Source organism: Pinus tabuliformis, chromosome 4_2 (genome assembly GCF_031772625.1).
Source record: "Pinus tabuliformis cultivar Carrire ecotype Pingquan chromosome 4_2, CPIR1, whole genome shotgun sequence".
Classification (NCBI taxonomy): domain Eukaryota; kingdom Viridiplantae; phylum Streptophyta; class Pinopsida; order Pinales; family Pinaceae; genus Pinus; species Pinus tabuliformis.
Genome location: NC_142304.1, coordinates 512,613,956 through 512,630,376, shown reverse-complemented (window position 1 = coordinate 512,630,376; position 16,421 = coordinate 512,613,956). Strand labels below are relative to the sequence as shown.

Below are 16,421 nucleotides of genomic sequence, written 5' to 3'. Positions count from 1 at the left end.
CATATGTTGAATGGATGTAGCAGCTTCCTTTGATCCCTTTCATGTCACTGAGGTGTTCCCTTTGCAAATTCCTGATTCTTCTTTCAAACTGTTTGCCTGCGTTTTAAAAACAACACCTACAGCAGTTTCGCAATTTCATAGCGCGCTACGAAACTGCGAAACTGTTTTAAACAATTTCCATTTCCCTTGAGATTTTTACTGCTCTGCCACCTGATTGCAAAACTCCTTTTTACCTTGGATATGTATAGCAGGGTCTACATGCCTTCAAAATAAGGAACTAAGCAAAATTTTACAAAACTTAGAACACACCTTTCGCGCAGCCCATTCTCAATAAGTGTCTGATGTGTCTTTGTAAAACCAAGCCCCCAAGGACTACCTGCATGTTTGATAGAATTTATTGGACTTGCTCCAGTGCCCCTTGCAACTCCAGAGGCAACAGTTCCAATTCCAGCCTCTGCTACAAACTTGACAGAAACCTTTGCCATTGGATTGACCTGGTGAAGGTCAAACATCAATTGCGCAAGGTCCTCGATAGGGTAGATATCATGATGTGGAGGAGGTGATATCAGAGGTACACCAGGTTTAGAGTTACGCAATCTTGCTATGTAAGTGCTGACTTTCTTTCCAGGCAGTTGCCCTCCTTTGCCTGGCTTTGCTCCTTGTGCAATCTTGATCTCCAACTGATCTGCATTAACTAGGAAAGTTGGAGTAACACCAAACCGACCTGAAGCAACCTGTTTAATTGCACTAGTGGCAGTGTCACCATTTCGAAGACCTTTAAGGTGTGGAAATGTTGATGAATATCCATCAACTACATCTGATAGAGGTCTCCAACGCACAGGATCCTCACCACCTTCCCCTGAATTTGATTTTCCTCCTATTCTGTTCATTGCCACGGCAATCGATTCATGTGTTTCCCTTGAAATAGCACCAAGTGACATGCCCCCAGTGCAAAAGCGCTGCACAATTTCTGAAGCTGGTTCGACCTTCCCAACAGAAATAGAAGGCCGATCACTTGCAAATTCTAGGAGGTCACGAAGGACATTTACTGGCCGGTTAGCAAGGTGTTGTTGGTAGACTGAAAATGCGTTTTCATTTTTCTCACGAACAGCTTTATGTAACAATTTTGACATCTCTGGATTATTGCCGTGATATTCACCTCCAGGTCTAAACTGTATAAAGCCGAAGTTTTCAAGCCTCCTAGCAGTATCTTCAGAGAAGGCTTTCACCCAAAATGACAATGATTCACGTGCCAGCTCATCCATATTCAAACCACCAACTCGGGAGAAACTCCCACAAAATGCTATGTCAACCACTTCTTTACCTAGCCCATATATCTCAAAAATTTGTGCTCCACGATAACTAGAAAGCAACGACATACCTATCTTTGAGAGTATCTTCAAGAGGCCAGCCTTAATTGCCTTGCCAAAATTCTTCTGAGCTTGCTCGATTGTAACTGTTGGCATTTTCCCATTCCTCATCATATTTTCAGCTTTGGCACTCAGACGCCATTAACGACATGTCTCCAGTGCCAGATATGGACAAACAACACTCACACCATACCCAATTAGGCAAGCAAAATGATGTGTACTAAAACATTGAGCTGTATCAGCAATTATCGATGCTGACATACGCAAGCCATTTTGAATGAGGTGTTGATGAACAGCTCCAGCTGCCAAAAGAATAGGAATTGCTGGCCTAGTTGGTTCCAATTCATCGGCACGATCACTGAGGATTAACAGATGTGAACCACCTCGAACAGCCTCATCTGCAGCTTCACAGAGTCTATTTATTGCTTTTTCCAAAGATCCATCAAGACCTTTGCTGATATCAAAAATATTGGTAATCTGCGAGCCTTCAAATATGAATCTTTCTTCAGTAGCTCTAGCTCTCCCTCATTCAGCACGGGACTTGCAAGAGTTACCTGAGCAGCATTCTTTGGTCCAACTTCCAAAATATTTTCTCGTTTTCCAAGACTAACTTCCAGAGACATGACTAGGCCTTCCCCTGCTTCCACTTGTTTTGCTATAATATCAAGCTCAGACAACCGTGCTGTAATGCTTCTGCCAGCTAGCGGAAAGGCATCTAAGCTAGAATAATGCTTTTAATGTTTGATGCGTTCACTTTGTTTACAAGCCCATGATACTTTTACGAAGAGCATCCAAAGACATACGCTGATATTCCAAGCTGCTTTTATCTTGTAAATCTTTCATCATTTGCGCCATGATAAACTAAACCTTTAGTGCTTCCTTCAACAATAAACCGAGCAATGTCGTTCCTCCATTGAATAACAACTACCATGGGACAAACAACAAGGGTGCCTTTAACCTGAGGTAGTACCTTGCAATCACTAAAACTGTCACCTTCAGATTCAGAACTGATGACAAGCATACACGCAGGAGCTTGAGAGCATGCCTCCTGTAAAGTGCATCCACCCCAGAGCTATTTTGCATGACAGCTGCTATGGATTCGAAAAAATCCCCCATTTCGTAGCGCAGCCAATGCAAAATATGAATTATGCGCTACGAAATCACCTAAAAGATGTTGCGCTGCAAAACTGCTAAAAAAGATTCATGTGCTTATTTGCAGACATTTGGCATTGAAATTTTGTCAGTGATAACAGAAGCTATGAGTTGATGATGGATATAACTCCCACCTATAGAGTTCAGACTGAAACGTAGCCCCTAGACCCGAATACAGGAATAGCACGAACAGGATTTTAGGGGCGTGGACGAGGCCGAGGCAGAGGAGGACCTAGAAGAGGTCATGGACAATTGATATGCTACAATTGTGGAGGGCCAGGACATTATGCCCATGATTGCATGAACCCAACGTGCCCGTCATGTCTGTATTGCACCTTGTGTGATCATGAGGTAGAAGATTATCCTATGCTGATAACTAGGATACGCGGCAAAGGAGCACTACCACCTCCCCCGACTTAGAACCTGCAGATGATGAGGTTTGAGCCACGCGAGGAAGATTCAAATGTGAACATTGTGCTCTAAAGTGGAATCACGATGGGAGATGACAAAGGAAAACAACCGGAATATAGTACTTGGGTTTGCAAAGCCCCGGTGAAAGAAGCAGAGTTTGATTTGGAGCGTACTCGGGAAACCTTCATGGAAGCTAAGAAGAGCTTCACTGGTGCCTCCACTTCAGGAAGCATAGATAGACCAGAGCCAGAGATGGACCCATCTATGCTCACGACGTTCCTGGAAACATGTATGAAGTTACTGCACGACAGTAAGGCTATAAGAGGATTATAGTAACTCATTAACAGATGTGCTGGGACCACGCCAGGAGAACCGCCCGTAGTTTGGAAGATTGGAAAGCATAAGACAAGGACGGGAAGAGAAATGAGACTAACCGCGCAAATCAGAGAATATGAGATGGATCAAGTTATCCTAGATTTGGGATCGGATGCAAATGTTCTGCCGAAGCAGACATGCGAACGAATGGGGCTACCTACGCTATAGTGTCTCCAATTTAGCTACGAATGATGAACCAGTAGAAAATAATACCCATGGGGCGATTGCAGGGAATAACTGTGGATATTGAGGGAGTGAGCACGTAGGCAGACTTTGAAGTGATAGAGATTATTGATGACAAAAATCTCTACCCCATGCTCTAAGGAATTGATTGGGCCACTGACATGAACGGGGTGATTAATCTGAAGAAGTGCAAGATGATGTTTGAGAAGAAGTCACTACGCTTAATTATACCCTTGTACCCTGTTGAAGGATCGTGCTATACGGAGCTGGTGCATGACTATGAAAGTGATGATGACTTGGACTGCATCTACAAGATAACAATGCGAGAGAAAGACTGGGTAAATCCCACCACAGATGGGTAGATTCGATGGGAGCACGATAGCTCCTATACTTTGGATTCTGATGAGGAGATAGAGCGATGGAAGAATCGGTTACATGAAGTAACTATGCTTAATTGTAATATGATGACAAGGTCACTGCGTTGTGTATCGACAGAAGAAAGAGATCTACCTACTTATGATAGTTTAAGAGAGGTAGATACCTTCTTAGATAAATTTGAAAGAGAAGTGCCAAAAAAGAAACGCTTCGAGGCCTTGGACTGGGTACTGCGGACTACACCTGCGAGATGGTGGGGTACGCACAAAGGAAGCTTTGACGAATGGCGCAAATGTAGAATGATGATGCACACACGATTTGGGAAGCCTAGGGTGTGATTTATAGAAAAGTACAATGGACGGGATGATCCACGCGTGCATATGGCTAGGTGGGCTCAGGTATATGAAAAACAACCTATGTGGATGCACATGAACTCCACGCTGAAATGTATGGTCAATAAGCATGTGTTGGGGGAGCAAATGTGCAAATGGCTCTTAATATTGGGGAGACATTATGTAGGAAGAAAAGTCGTGCAAAAGGTTCTCTGCGCCGAAGCATTCAACAAAGTACTGGAGATCGTGTTGACCAAGGTATGTAATGTGTAGTGAATTGATTGGGACATGCGCGTACCCGCAGTATTATGGGCTTATAGGATGACATGCAAGAAACTGACGGGACAAACACTTTTTAGGCTTGTCTATGGAGTGGAAGCCGTAATGCCTATGGAATACTTCGTGCCTAGTATGTGCATAGAAATGCTCACAGGTATGACAGATTGCAGAGCCCTAGAGGAGAGGCTCGCGCAGTTGGAGGAGCTCGAAGAAGAATAGTTTTTGGTTGGATTCCACCAGCAGGTACAAAAGTAGTGTGAAAAGGCTTGGCATGATCGACATATTAAGCTACACACCTTTAAGGTGAATGATTTGGTGTTGTTATATGATAGTAAGTTTGATAAATTCCCAGGGAAGCTCAGAATGCATTGGCTGGGACCGTATGTTATTAAGGAGATCACAGATGGTGGCACGGTGCATTTGGTAAAGTTAAATGGAGAACTCTTCCCAAGCAAAGTAAATGGTAGTCATTTGAAGCCATACACAGGTGGTCCGACCATCTGACTAGTCGACGGAAGCATAGTCTTAGTGCTCTAGGTAGCTGAAAGGAGGCACGGGACTATAAACTACTCTACCCAGGAGCTTTGCAATGTCAGGACTGCATGAAGTAACGAAGTGTCACAGGGTCCACGACAGCGCGAGGGTAGCTGCGCTGCCGTGCAGGTCGGCTAGAAAGTGACCGTTACAGTCACTATTCATGATGTGATGCTTGGTTTGAGACCAAATGGAGTGGGCAGCGGACATTTAAGGTGAACTTAATGGGCTAGCTTCTTGAAAATCTACCGCCAATTGAGAATTAATGGATTGAATGTGGGGGGAACGGTCGAATTCAAATTCAAAAGGTGCTAAAAATTACAAAAGGGTTGTCCAACAAACAACACTTGGCAATTTGAGAACTGAGTTATTGCATGCCTAAACATTCATGAACATAGACTTGTTTGATCTTCTGAAGGCGAATTCGTTGCTTGAGCAATTACCCGAGCCATTAAGAAAATTGTGGAATCGTACTATGGCATCACTTGAGGAAGCCATGGATACGAGAGTAATGACTGCTGAGGAATCCACATAGGCCATTACAGAAGTAGAAGCCCCTGAAAGTGTCGGGATAGTCACAGAAATCCCTAAACTGCCGGGCATGCCGAGACCCAAGAAAGACAAGTAGGCCATGGTACCAGTGCGCGTATCCCTTAGGAATCCGTTAAGGGCTAAGCTTACCATGGAAGAAAAGGAGAAGGCTATCAATTTGGAGGTGGATGAGGAGGAATAATTTGAATAAATCCTAGTAGAGGAGGAGGATGTAGAAATGGAGGTTGCCTGCATATGTTCCTCCGCAGAAGGGTAAAGAAAAGGTGCCTAAAGATATAGATGAGAGGAAAATCTCTTTGCAAACTCTGCTGCTCCCTGACGATATTATTTTTGAAGGAGTGCACCTGGGGCGAGTGCCCGTACTGAGATTTGAAGACTGGGATATCATGGACCTCGAGAAGTTACCACATTTGGCAATCACACAGCTAATGCGCCAGAAGAAAGACTCGGCGAATGGAATCATAGAGTTAGAGTGCGTAAATGGCTGAGAGGTGTGGAGAAGGCAGGACTGTTAAACCTGCTCTGGGTGTCGCATTACCATCGCGCCCCAGTGACCATTTTTTTCATTAGGCAACTGCTCTGCTTGGTGCATGATGGGTGCTTGTGGCTAGAGGAGCCCATCCCCATCACAGACCATTTGATTCACAGGATTACCCGGCTCCCTTGCAAAGGGAAGGATCCAGCGAACATCTCGGAGGGAAAGAGTGATGACTTGGCCATCGCGGAGGCCATGAAGAAGAAGTTTAAGATGGAGAAAAAGAAAAGAGGGTATGCCATTTCCAGCATCAACAATCCCGCGGTCAAATTCGCGACACAGATATTGCCAGGAAAGGGTATGCGGAAGTGCCATGCAGATGAGTTTCCCGCGCTGGTGGTTGCACTAGTAGCGCAATGCGTAGAAGGGGTCCAGTTCAACTAGGCAAACTACTTATTTGGAGAGTTCCTTGAGAATTGTCATGAGGCATAGTAGGAGGGAAAAACTTTTCACTATGTGTGGCTTCAGCTATCCATAGTACTGGTGGCATGGGAATTGCTCGAAGATAGCCAGTTCCCAACGATCACGCAGGACCTTCCGAAGGTAGCAAAGTATGCTTCACTGTGGGAAACCACGGATGTGTAAAGGGTAAGGGACAATAAAATCTTATGGGTGTTCATGGAGATGAACATCAGAATGGGGATTAATCGCAAACAAGGTTATTGCCCATGTTCTACAACAGTCTGTAGAGCTTCATGGAGTTCAAGGCATATTTCCACCATGTTCACATTAGGGTGTGGAAGGACCCCGCAAAGATGTGGCACGAGCTACCTTATATGGCGAAAAACGACATCATCTTCGTGGTCCTTGAGTCATGGTCGCCAAAGTGGTGCACTCCAACCAGCCTCGCGGTGGAAGCAGAGAAGTTTGCCGTGCAGTGGAAAAAGGAAGAGGTGAAACTGCGGATGTCGCATTGGCAAAAAAGTGCAGAAATGAAGCAGCAGCAGCTAAGGCCCAGGTGGCACGCGACGCTGCGAAGTTGGCGGAAGAGAAGAGAATGAAAACAGAGGAAGAGCGCGAAGGACAGAAGTTGCCTTCACTCGAGCCAGAGACATATACAGAGCAAGGTAGTGTAGACCCATAGACAGCGTTCACCCAGCTGAAATGTCCTCGCCCAAGAGAGCAGTTAGGGCAGCGAAAGAAGTCAAAGGCTTCAAAGACTTCTTTCGACTCAATCACCCTCACTGAGGGGGATCTACATGACATTTGGCGAGTTGTCATGGCGAGATGGTGAGGGATGTCACCACGGAGGCCCTCTAGCAGTTCCAGGAGGAACACCAGATGATATTGATGGCCCTCCGGGCACAGATACAGGAGTTGCAGGTGCGCACTCCATAGGCTGGCACTATGTCAACTAGCCTTGCAGTAGGCACGTCCGCGGCCGAGGAAATGTTGCACGCCCGAATGACCAACACCATAGTGCTGCTAGATGGAGCACTCATTACAAAAAATGAGGCCAATAGGCCTATGGTCAGTGGGTTGAAGGGAATCGGGTTAAATGTGGCTGCGCTCCCTCGGGAGACGCTCTATGTTCTACAGGATGGAATCATTGCAGAACTACGAGCCAGGGAGGGTTGCGCGCTCCAGGTAATTAGCGAGTAGCACATCAACATTGAACAGCTAAGCCTGCAGTGCGATGAGGTAGTGGCACAAAACAGACAGATCGTGTAGGTGGTGGAGGAAGCCTGCCAGATGGTCCCGGAGTTGGCCATCCAAGCAGAAGAACTAGTGGAGGTGCGCATCCGGAAATTAGCAGCAAGGGTGTGTGAGGCAAAGGAAGAAATGGCCAGGGTTTAGCTGGAGCTGAACCTTCAGATAGCTGAACTACAATTGAAGGCGCAACCTTCAACTCCGCCGGAGGTTAAGGAACAATGTGCCATTGTGATTACAACAGCAATAGTAGAGGTTAACAGTGCAGTGACAGATTACACAAAGCTGTTTGAGTAGTCGTTCGAGGTTCTCACTACCCTGCATGAGGACCCAAACATACAACACCTAGAGACAGAGGCGCGCAAGCTACAATAGAAATATGACGAAGTAAAAGGGACCACGCAAACGGTTGCCCTTACACAGAGGCTCACGAGGATGCAACATGCAAAAGCACTCAAGGAATAGGTCGATGCTGCTTGACATAAGGAAGCAGTTTTGAAGGCATGCTTATAGCTATGGATTGATGAGGCATATATCATTACAGCCTCCATTGAAGCAAAGCTCGCGCAGCTGCAAGCAACACAAGAAAAGGTTTAGGGCAGTAGTTCATCCACAACAGTCTCTGAATAGCGCATCTAGGAAGTACAGCAGGCAGCTGCTCAGTGCGCTACCGATCTTACAGCGATCCAAGCAGAATCGGGAGGTCTTCGCGCAAAGATCTCCGCACCAACAGAGTGAATCGAGGGCGAGTCATGATGTTTGTGTTGGGGGTCTGTTGGACGCGGGATCCCCTAAGGGAATTTTGGGGCTTAGAGCCAATATTTTGGTAAAAAAATTTAAACTCCGATGTAAAGACTCCACATTTTGTGGGCGCGGAGCGCGTAGCTTGTAAAAGAGTCATAGGGTTGTCCGCCTTCAATTTTGTTAATGTAATGTCGACTGTAGAGATATACCCATGGTCCACAGACCATGGGATTGTATAAATAGAGCAAGGCTCTAAGTAGTTAAGACATCAGGAGAAGGATGAAGAGTTGAGTCGTATCTATGGAGTAAAGTCTAGTTTTGGGTTGTAGAGTAGGAGAAGGCTCTGCAGCTGAGTGCGTAGAGGCCTACTAGTTCGTAAATGAGTGCGCACGTCCCTGAGGCTGAGTGTGCAGGGTGATTCAAGTCTGTAACAGTTGGAAGTATTAATAAAGAGAAGTTTCATATTAATTTTGTGTATTTATTTCCTGTTTTATGCACTGAATATATTGGATATAAATTGCACTTCTACTATTTATATGATGCACGAATATATATGAATGTGTTGATTAAGTGAATGTGAGATAGAATATATGCTTATGTGAAGTTAACTAGCATCTGTAAGAAGATAAGTAAGGTTCGCGGTGTAATTTGGGGAAATAGCACAAGTCGTTGCCATAGCAGAATGAAATCATCTCAGCCCTGGGTTAGGGCTACGCGAAAGATGATTATAATAGATCGTGAAGGTATTGAAAGATAGAATAGTGCACGGAGTAACCTATGCGAAGGTAGGCATAGTTGGACTAAATCGACACCACAGAAATCTCAAGGGTGCAGAAAATTGGTTCCAGTATCCCCCATACTGCTTCGGGTGAGACTTTAGTCTGCACTCCACAGGCTGATGCCAAAAGGGACAGTAGTGTAGGGATTTGTTTGGCTAAATAACTTCGAACCTCAGTTAGATCCCCTCAAGCCAACAAAAATTCTGGATAATGAAGCCTTGGAAGATCCCTTGAAGGATATCAATGATCAACACATCAAGATGACTATTGTTCATAACAGCAAGCCTCTAGAAATTGAACCAGGCAAAGTTTTAAACATTAATGATAGCCTGGATAGTAATCAGCATCAAAAGCTCATTTAGGTCCTACAAAAATATAAAGGGGTTTTTGCCTGGGATTATCCTAACATGAAGGGTGTAGACCCATAGCTGTGTACACATCACATCTATAACAAAAGGGAAACTTGTCCTATCTGGCAACCTCATCGGAGATTGAATCTGCATCTCAAGGACATTGTGAAAGAAGAGTTACAAAAGTTGCTGGATGTGAATTTCATTTATCCTATTTCAGATAGCAAATGGGTTTCGCTATTAGTGGTTGTCCCCAAGAAAAATGGGAAGTGGCATATCTATGTGGATTATCGGGAATTGAATAAGGCAACACAGAAAGATCGCTTCCCTCTTCCCTTTATTGATTAAGTCCTTGATACTTTTGCAGGGAAGCAGTTCTTTTCCTTTCTAGATGGCTTCAGTGGCTACAATCAGATTCAAATCGCCCTTAAAGACCAAGAAAAAACAACCTTCACCTATCCCTAGGGTACATTCACTTACAGAGTGTTACCATTTGGCTTATGCAATGCCCCAACCACGTTCCAAAGAGCTATACTCAACATTTTTTTGACCTGATAAATGAGGGACTTGAACTATATATGGATGGATTTACTCCATATGGGGATGACTTTGATCAAGCACTGCAAACATTAGAAAAGGTTTTAGAATGATGCGTTGCTACCAGGTTATGTTTAAGCAATGTCAAGTGTCACATGATGATGACCAAAGGCATGATATTGGGACATTATATTTCTGCAGCAGGGATATAGATAGATCCAGTAAAAATACAGGTAATTATTTTACTACCTACACCCTGTACTCAGACAAAGGTACGTAGCTTCCTGGGATATGCAGGCTATTATCGCAGGTTTATTAAAAACTTTTCACAAATTGTTGTGCCTTTATATGCTTTAACTAGAAATGTTGATTTCAAGTGGTCTGACAAATGTGACACAAATTTTACAGGTTTAAAGAAACTAGTCTCGACGGCACCAGTATTACGTGGACCAAAATGGGAGCTTCATTTTCATATATCCATGGATGCATCAGATGCAGCGATAGGCATTTTCCTCGGCCATGAGGAGGATAAAAAACCATATGCTATATATTACATAAGAAAAAATCTTATTGCTGCAGAGCTTAATTATATAGTGACAGAAAAAGAATTATTAGCTGTCATTTATGCCATAAACAAATTTAGACATTATATAACTGGCTACCAAAATTTTCTGTATACTAATCACTCTACCATTCAGTATTTAGCTAACAATCCTATCACAAATGGTCGAGTGGCTCGTTGGCTATTTCTCTTGTAGGAGTTTGACATCACTACCAAAGATCGTTCGGGGAAGGAAAACCTAGTCATTGATTTTCTATCCTGAGTTCTGAAAGTCAATGATCCACTGGCAGTAGATGACCAATTTCTAGATGAACATTTGTTTTTCATAGCAGTCAAGACGCCATGGTACACAGATGTGGAAAATTATCTAGCAGTGGGGAAGATTCCTAGGAATTTGATAGCAAGGGAAAGGAAACATATCATTGAGTGTAGCGCCCGATTATTTTGGATTGGTGAATATCTTTTTCACACAGGGTCTGATATGTGTATACATAGATGCATTTGCGAGGATGAGATTTATGACATCCTGAAGGCTTGCCATGACAAGCCCTGTGGGGGACACTTCACAGATCGAAGGACGGGGCATAAGGTACTACAGATGGGCAATTATTGGCCCACTATTTTTAAAGATGCTAAGAAATATTCTCAGGCTTGTGATAGCTGCCAAAGGATGGGCTGACCTGGCCAATCTAATGAAATGCCACTGTAGCCCCAACTAGTCATATAACCCTTCGAACAATGGGCATTGGAATTTTTTGGCCCATTCCATCCGTCATCAAATCAGAAAGCCAACATGTTGCCACAGATTATGTGAAAAAATTGGTGGAAACTGTAGATTTACCATGAGCTACAGAGGAAGCCGTGATTAACTTCCTCTTTGGGCTATTTGTGTGGTATGGTTTACCACAAGAAGTGATAATAGATGGGGGAGGGAAATTTGTAGGACACAAGATTACAACCACTCTCATAAATCATCACATTACACACAATATCACTTCCCCATATCACCTGCAGGTGAACGGGCAGGTCGAAAGCACCAATAAGGTCATTGAAGCAATTCTAACCAAGATGGTCTCAACACATTAGCGAGAATGGGTTTCTAGACTGCCACAGGCCTTGTGTGCCTATCGCACGACTTGGAGGAATACTACTGGATACTAGGTATACCAACTCGTGTTTGGAAAAGAACCTATTTTTTCATCTAAATTTGAAATAAAGACTCTAAGAATGTCTCAGGAATTGGGATTAGATTTAACAGAAGCCCAAACCAAACGACTTCAACAAATCAATGAACTCGACGAGGCTCGACTGCTTGCTCTGAAACGGACTACAATTATTTAGTAGAAAAGGGAAAAGTGGCATGAAAACCTTATAAAAAATAAGACGTTTCAAAAAGGGGATTGGGCACTCCTCTATGACTCCAGATTTCAGGATTTTCCAGGCAAATTGCAGACAAGATGGCTCGGCCCTTATGAAATTCAAGAAGTACATAACAATGGTACTCTTACTTTGACTACCATTGACAGGTCTGGCCATTATTTCAAGGTGAATGGGCATCGGGTGCGTCTTTACCACAAACCACTCACCAAGGAGTCTTTTTGCCAGCAATTATGCGAGGACCCCTCCATGAAGATCTTAGCTACATGGAGTGATGACCTGACAACTTTTCTTTCATAAAATTGTGATTTTATTTAAATTGTAAATAATGTATATGTTCTTTTGATTGATTGCAATTCAATAGGCATCACCATGTAAATATGATATTTTTTCTTGTTTTAGGTGTTTGGTAAGTGTTATTAAATCGATTGAATGATTATTGTTCAATCAATTGAACAACACTTATGTTTGTGTGTGTGTTGTTGTTCAATTGATTGAATGATTGTTGTTTAATCAATTGAACAACACTTATTTTTATGTTTATATTGATGTTCAAATGATTGAACGATTGTTGTTCAATCAATTGAACAACAACTTTTTGCATTTTTTATTATTGTTGTTCAATTGATTGAACAATCCATTTTGCATTTTTTGATTTTTTTTGTTCAAACGATTGAACGATTGCTTTTCAATTGATTGAATAACACTTTTGCACTTTTTTTTCTTTTCAATTTTTCTATTCAAATGATTGAACGATTGTTGTTCAATTGATTGAAAAACACTTTTACGTTTTCAATTTTTCTATTCAAACGATTGAATGATTGTTGTTCAATCGATTGAACATCACTTTTGTGTTTTTATTTTTGTTGTTCAAACGATTGAACGATTGATGTTCAATCGATTGAACATCACTTTTTATTTTTTCTTTTCAATATTTGTTGTTCAAACGATTGAACGATTTTGTTGTTTAATCGATTAAACAACACTAGTGTGTTTTTTTCTTTCTGATTTTTTTTTCAAGCAATTGATGATTGTTGTTCAATTGATTGAACAACACTTTCGCATTTCTTTTTCTTTCCAATTTTTGTTGTTAAAATGATTAAACAATTTTTGTTCAATCAATTGAACACAACTTTTCTGTTTTTTTCTTCTTTTCAATTTGTTGTTCAAATGATTGAATGATTGTTGTTCAATCAATTGAACATCACTTTTGCATTATTTGTTGTTCAAACGATTGAACGATTGTTGTTCAATCAATTGAACAACAATTTTCTTTTCTTTTCGATTTTTCTGTTCAATTAATTGAACGATTGTTGTTCAATTAATTGAACGTTTGTTGTTCAATCAATTAAACAACACTTTTTGTGCTTTTATAGGAAGAAATGTGATCTCTTTTATTGTTTCATCACCGGTCATTTTTCCATCTTTTCTTTTTCTTTCACGTTTTGAATAAACACCATCTGATTGGATTTGTGCCTAACATAAAGAAAAATAGTAATGTCAATATCATTATGATCTATGAATCCTTTTGATGGTTAACTTTATTCAAACACTGACATGGTGCATCTCTATAATGACTTGTTGAACATCTTTTCTTTGGACACATCATAAAATGATTCATTATTTTAAAACAATGCTCGCTTATTTTTCACAGTTTCAAATGGATAAATCCTTTTGATACGATGATATGGGGGTAAAAGTATAAACTTTCATTAGCATTTTTCTTACTTCTTACACCATCCCTGACTCTTAAGGAGTAAATGAGCCTCCCTCTTTTTACAATAAAAGCATCACAATATGAAAATAATGAAATATGAAAATGCAGCAAAAGAGGATAGGGGGTCTCATCACGAGCCAGCCTACCATGATCATAAGGATGTGACAGGTGATATTCCATTTTGGCCACCATACAAGGTAATGACCTTTTTGATAATCACAACTGTCAGAAGGACAGGGGGTCTCATCATGAGCCAGCCTGATCACTTTGTTATATCCTGGTGAATGGCACTATGATTATCTGGTCACCATGCCAACATAGTGGTCTCTTTATGACAAGAAAAGAAAGAATCATTTACATGCTAAAAGGAGGACTCTGGATCATTCGTGGAGTTAAAAAGCAACCTTGTCAAGGCTATGAACACCTGCTGGCAGCAGTGGCTCTGCTAGTGGTATCAGAGTACTATCTTACAATGTCAAATGCTCTCTATTCTATTACCACCTTTGGATTCATTTTTAAAGGAAATTTCCCATTTGAACAACACTCTTACAAGGCAACAAGCATGGTAACTTATATATTCATTATATTATATTTGTCCAATCACTTTATGACAGTTGTTAATACTTACCGCCAATTATTCATTTTTTACTAATACCACTTAAGGTGAAAATCTTTTGACATAATGATTTAAATATATGTTTTTTTATTTTTTGGGCATTTCACCTCTGATACATGTATTTCTTTAATTTCTTTGTCATATATCGCACCACTTTTATGGATTGGTTGCCTACATTTATGAATTACCAATTCGTTCTCTTGCTTTCACATGCTTGGAAGATGTAGATGCCCTTTTATCATTGGGGGGGGGGGGGGGGGGTTTCTGCATATGAACAACATGTGTGACAGTTATGGATAATTGAGTGATAATTATAAAGTTTATTTCTCGATAAAGGACTGCATGATGATTGTGTATGCGTAATAATTATCAAAGTATTTATGATTGGAGAAAGGGCGACGACCATTATGGATGGCATGCAGATTGATTATGAGACTACGTCAAATATTGCTAACGAGACAAATGACTTGAATGTATTTGATGTTAATTCCCAAAACAACGTCATTTTCATGTTAATTGCTTTAACATTCTTTGCTGCTATTCTAAACTGAAAAAGTGCAATAGAAGTGCATGCGAGTGAACCAGTCACAGGAAAAAAATAGCCATGGGAGGTAGAGCTATCTGAAATGAACCCATAATGCTCATGGTATCGGAACAAGATCGTGCAATTCTTGAGCGTGCTTGGTGGCTGCAATATCTGAATAAATTGCAGGGATTTCACGAAGAGATGACACTCGAATTCCTAAAGAAATTGCATAATGGAAGCATCACAGTAAGAGGTAGGGACATAACGGTATCTGAAGTGGTCATAGCCAAAGTCATTGGTCTTCTGGCCAAGGGAACAAAATGGACAGAAAAACACGTCCTTTTGTACAATGTGGTCACAATTTTCCAGGACCCAGGTGAGAAATTGTTGCACAGGGAAAGAGATTCACCCTTTAGCGTTAAGAAAAACATGGTAGGAATTCGCAGTTGTTGTGCAACGGTACATCGTATGCGACGGTCATCAGGATGTGGTAAAGCCCTGCCAACTCAAATTTTTAGCCATCCTAAGAAAGAAAAGTTCAGTTAATTTGTCATTTTATTTGAATTCCCTAATGCATGATGTCGCTCGTCGAGTTAGGAAAGCTAAGTACCCACACACTGTCATCAGTCATAATGGACTGATCAAATTGATTATCATGCATGGACTGGCCCAGCAGTAGCTAACCTGGGAAAATATCATCAATCCTACTTTGGCCCCACCTCCAGAAAACCCAGTAACAGAACAACAAGGGCCAACAACCCCATGTCCGAGAAGGACACTGAAAAGAAAGAATTCCTCTGTGCCCTTGAACCCAACAAAACGTAGGTGCTCTATGCAGGTGAAGTCCCAGTGACATACTCCAATTCAAACAAATGAGGCTAGGCCATCTCACACACCACCTCCAAGTCCGCAAAATTCCCCTTTACAAGACTATGAGGAAGAGGTGGCCAGGGTATTGGAAAACATGGGGATATTTGGTGAGGGAAGATAACAATATGAGAATGTTGAAGTACAAAATTGTACCCCCAACTGGTCTACGTCTACTGACAACCCTGGTTATGATCAAACCCTGCCATTTACTGATTTCTTGGAAGAATAGAGGGAACCAGTCCCTTTTGTGGAAAAACCCCTTGAAGCTGAGGTGCATGAAGAGGAAGCCATTAGAGAAGAAAATCAGATAGTAGATACTACTCCAGTGGACCCCCTAGCTAAAGAAAATCATGCAGATGAAACCCTGGGAGATCAAAATCAACCAGGAAATGTTAATTTTTTTAAGTCCCCTAAGGACGAGGCCTACCCAAAGAAAACCGAGAGAGTGATAATTGCTCAGGAGACACCATTTTATTGGGGTCTCCTGAGAGAGAAATTCATGATGAAAAAGAGCTATAAGGTGAAGATCCATTGGGAGATACAGTTCCAATTGAAACCCTCCCTAATGCTGAAACAATACCACCTGAGCATGAAC

At 41.8% G+C, this 16,421-nt stretch overlaps 1 pseudogene; it reads right to left on the bottom strand.

Annotated features, from left to right (window-relative positions):
* Positions 1 to 254: 254 nt before the first annotated feature.
* On the bottom strand, positions 255 to 2,486 carry LOC149170243 (ferredoxin-dependent glutamate synthase, chloroplastic pseudogene; annotated as a pseudogene).
* Positions 2,487 to 16,421: the final 13,935 nt, after the last annotated feature.